Genomic DNA, 5,241 nt, shown 5'->3' on the forward strand with positions numbered 1-5,241 from the left:
TTTGACCGGATGCACATTCCTGAAATAGAGGAAGCTGATAATTTGTAAAATAAAAGTGATACGCAGGAGTTTATGGTTGGTATATGCATTATATTAGTCATTCATACATTACAGTGTAGTACATATTAATGCCCTCATAATATATGTTTTGATATATTAGATAAAATACTAAGTAATTTATGAACCGGAAACTCACCAACTACATTATTTTATGTATTTCATTCAAGTTGTTTTTACTTATTTTGTTTTAATTGTTTTATATATTTTATTTATACATGTATTTATTTTAATTGTTTATTATATGTGAAATGTCTTTCTTTATAATTTCTGTCTTTTTTTCTGATTACTGTATTTCTTTTTATTTTAATTATTCAGTATATTTGAAATATGTTTAAAACTAAATATTTATCAACAAATTTGGTTTTATTTAATTTATTTTGCATTTATTTTTATATTAATTATATTTGAAATATGTTTAAAACAACATATCTATCAACAATTTGGTCTTTATTTATTTGCCGTATTTAATTTATTTTGAATTTTAATTAATCTTTTATTTTTATCTATTTTATTTATTTTATTACGTTTATTTTAAATATTAAAACAGAACATTCATGAACAGTTAAGTTTTTATTTGATATATTTAATTTATTTTGTATATTTATTTTGTATTTATTTTCAGATTTCTTTTTTTAATTTTAGGTTTATTTTAATTATTATTTAAATGTAAATTGTATTTAAAACAAAACACGAAAAACAATACAAGACATTTATTCATTTATTATATGTATTTTTTCATTATTTATTATATTTGAAATGTGTTTAAAAAAATATGTTGATCTTCGTTTATTTGGCATCCTTAATTGAATTAGCATTTATTTTATAATTATTTATTAAATCGTGTTTATTTTATGTATTAATTAAATTTAAGTTGTATGAAGCAAAACATTCATGAAGAATTTAGTTTTTGATATATTTAATTGATTTAGCATGTATTTTTATATTTCATTTATTACGTTGATTTTGATTATTAATTAAAATTTGTATTTCAAACAACATTAATAAGACATTCATGAATTGATTAAATTTCATTTGTTGTAATTATTAATTAAATTGAAATTGAAATTGTATTAAAAACGAAATATATTTGAACAATTGGGTTTTTATTTGGTGTATTTCATTTATTTAGTATTAATTTTATATTTATTACATTACATTTATTGAATTATAAATTAAATTTAGAACAAAATATTTATAAACATTCATTCATTTTACTATATTTCATTTATTTTTCATTGATTTTTATACTGTTATATATTACATTATATTTAAAAGAAAACATATTTATGAACAATTAAAAACAACCAAAAAAAAAAAAAAACTGAAATTCTAAATACCAATTTAAATACACAAATAACAAGTCCTGGTGCATGTCTCATGTTATATATGTATATATATATATATATAATTAAGCTACATATTATATACATAAAAAAGGGTACTGCCCATTATTTTTCAAAATGTGTTTTTAAACTCTGCTTTACTGACACCAGTCCCAAGCAATGAGAGAAATAGAAGCATCTCCAACTGTACTCTGCTTCATTTGTGACCTTACACGTCTTGGCCACACGGTGGCGCTGGTAAACTACAATACTTTCCAAACGCTGGTAAACTTGTTCTGTCAGTAGCTTCAGTACACTAACACTGAGCTACAGGAGATGTCCATGAGTCACTCAACAGGCGTGTCGTGTCAAGTTGTTGCAGGCACATGGAAATTAAGACTTTTTAAGGCTTTTTGTAATGACAGTTAAAGCCGAGGGCAGCATATTTCCATTTAGCTTTTGAAGGTATAATTTATGGTAGCCTATAGTTTGCTATAGCAACCAGCCACAACACCAAAACATAACATAACATAATATAATATAATACATTTTAGTAATATAATGCAGTTTAGAAAGAATATCCACCATTCTTCAACGCGGACGTAAGCCTATGGGCGAGACTTCCAGTTCATTAGCCGCTAGGGACATATGAGAAGCATAAAACCGTGCAGTAAACGGTAAAACTGTTTCCACTGCAAACCACTGTGTTCATAATTCAGTTAATACATTAAAATAATATGGTAAGACACACCAATGTACAATATCAAGCAGCAAAGCAAGTTGTTTTGCACATAAAAATAGCTTCATGAGACCGGAAGCCACACCCATAAAATTTTGAAATAGCCGCGCCCGCTCTTATAAGGTAATAATAAGATGCATTTCTTTTATAATTTGATGGTATTTACAGCTAAGTGACCCAAATGACCAGTAGATGGCAGCAGTGATCCGTACGTCCTGATTAATGCTAAAAAAAAAACCCCTAAAGATTAATTAGATATCTTGATTAACTTAAGTGAACACTTTACTTGACATCCCCCTATTCTGTAAAGTCTTTTTTGTTTTAACTCAGTTCTTTTAGCATATTAGTTTAAAAACTCCTGGTACTAGATAAAAAGTTTGTTAGCAAACTTTAAGTTGGCTTGAGAAAGCCTAGCCAGTAAGTTTTAAGTAGTTTTAAAAGCTTTTAGTTTAAAGAAAGTTTAAAGGTTTTCAGTTTGAAATAGTTTTAGTTTGATAAAGTTTGAAGATAGATAGGCTAGATAGATATAAATAAAGAAAAAAAGAAAAATTAGTTAGAAAGAAAAAGAAAGAAAGAAAGATTAGTTAGAAAGAAAGTAGTTAGAAAGAACATTAGAAGAAAGAAAGAAGAAAGAAAAAAAAAAGATTAGTTAGAAAGAAAGTAAAAAAAAAGATTAGTAAGAAAGAAAAAAAGAAAGAAAGAAAAGTAAAAAGAAAAAAAAAGATTAGTAAGAAAAAAGAAAGTAAGAAAGAAAGAAAAGTAAAAAGAAAAAAAGAAAGATTAGTTAGATAGAAAGAAAAGTAAGCAAGAAAGAAAAGAAAGATTAGTTAGAAAGAAAGAAAAAGAAAAAAGAAAGATTAGCTAGAAAGAAAGAAGAAAGAGAAAAAGTTAGAAAGAAAGAAAAAAAAAGAAAGAAAGATTAGTTAGAACGAAAAAAAAAAGAAAGATTTGTTAGAAAGGAAAGAAAGATTAGTTAGAAAGATTAGATTAGAAAGAAAGCATGTTGCTAGCATGATAGAAAGCAAGTCGCTAGCATGGTTTTAGCATGATTTTAGCAAGTCGACAACATGATTCTAGCATGACTAGCAAGTCGCTAGCATGATTTTAACAAGTCACTAGCATGATTTTAGCATGACTAGCAAGTCGCTAGCATGATTTTAGCATGACTAGCAAGTCGCTAGCATGATTTTAGCATGACTAGCAAGTCGCTAGCATGATTTTAAGATGATTAGCAAGTTGCTAGCATGATTTTAGCATGACTAGCAAGTCGCAAGCATGATTTTAGCAAGTCGTTAGCATGATTAAGCAAGCTAGCAATGATTTTAGCAAGTTTTTAGCATGATTTTAACATGATTAGCAAGTCGCTAGCATGATTTTAACATGATGATTTTAGCATTATTTTAACATGATTAACAAGTCGCTAAAGATGATTTTAAGATGATTTTAAGAGCAAGCTAAAGATGATTTTAACATGACTAGCAAGTCGCTAAGATGATTTTAGATGACTAGCAATGATTTTAGAAGATGATTTTAACATGATTTTAACAAGTCAAGTCTAGCATGATTTTAGCATGACTAGCAAGTCACTAGCATGATTTTAGGATGACTAGCAAATCATTAGCATGATTTTAAGATGATTAGCAAAGTCGCTAAGATGATTTTAACATGACTAAGAAGTCGCTAAAGATGATTTTAAGATGACTAAGAAGTCAAAGATGATTTTAACATGACTAGCAAAGTGAGCAGATGATTTTAACATGACTAAGAAGTCGCTAGCATGATTTTAGCATGACTAAGAAGTCGCTAAATGATTTTAACATGATTAGCATGATTTTAACATGATTAGCAAGTCGCCAGCATGATTTTAAGATGATTAAGAAGTCGCAAGCATGATTTTTAAGATGATTAAGAAGATTTAAAGATGATTTTAAGATGACTAAGAAGTCGCTAAATGATGATTTTAAAGATGACTAAGCAAGTCGCCAAGATGATTTTAAGATGATTAAGCAAGTCGCAGCATGATTTTAGCAATGACTAAGATGTCGCTAAAGCATGATTTTAACAAGTCACTAAAGATGATTTTAAGATGACTAAAGAAGTTTTAGCATGATTTTAACATGACTAAGAAGTCGCTAAAGATGATTTTAACATGACTAAAGAAGTCGCTAAGATGATTTTAGCATGACATGATTAAGAAGTCGCTAGCAAAAGATGATTTTAAGATGAAGAAGCAAGTCGCTAGCATGATTTTAAGATGACTAGCAAGATGAGCATGATTAACATGATAGCAAGTTAAGATGATTTTAAGATGACTAGCAAGTCGCTAAGATGATTTTAAGATGACTAAAGAAGTCGATGAAAGATGATTTTAAGATGATGAAAGAAGTCGCTAAAGATGATTTTAAGATGACTAAGAAAAGAAGTGATTAAGATGATTTTAACATGATTTAAGCAAGTCGCTAAGATGATTTTAAGATGACTAAGAAGTCACTAAAGATGATTTTAAGATGACTAAGAAGTCGCAAGATGATTTTAAGATGATTAGCAAAGTCGCTAAAGATGATTTTAAGATGATTAAGCAAAGTTAAGATGATTTTAAGAAAGATGATTTTTAGCATGATTTTAAGAAGTGACTAAGATGATTTTAACATGATTTTAACAAGACTAGCAAGTCGCTAAGATGATTTTAGCATGACTAGCAAGTCGCTAAAGATGATGATTTTAAGATGATTAAGAAGTCGCCAACATGATTTTAACATGACTAGCAAGTCCCTAGATGATTTTAAGATGACTAAAGAAGTCGCTAAGATGATTTTAAGATGACTAGCAAGTCGCTAAGATGATTTTAAGATGACTTAGCAAGTCGCTAAAGATGATTTTAAGATGACTAAGAAGTTTAAATGATGATTTTAAGATGATTAGCAAGTGATTTTAACATGATTTTAAGATGAAGCAAGTCGCTAAAGATGATTTTAAGATGACTGAAGAAAGTCTAAGATGATTTTAAGATGACTAAGAAGTCGCTAAGATGATTTTAACATGACTAAGAAGTCGCTAAAGATGATTTTAAGATGATTTTAACATGATTTTAAGATGAAGTAAGCAAGATGATTTTTAAGC

Source organism: Labeo rohita, chromosome 22 (genome assembly GCF_022985175.1).
Source record: "Labeo rohita strain BAU-BD-2019 chromosome 22, IGBB_LRoh.1.0, whole genome shotgun sequence".
In the NCBI taxonomy this organism is placed as follows: Eukaryota; Metazoa; Chordata; class Actinopteri; order Cypriniformes; family Cyprinidae; genus Labeo; species Labeo rohita.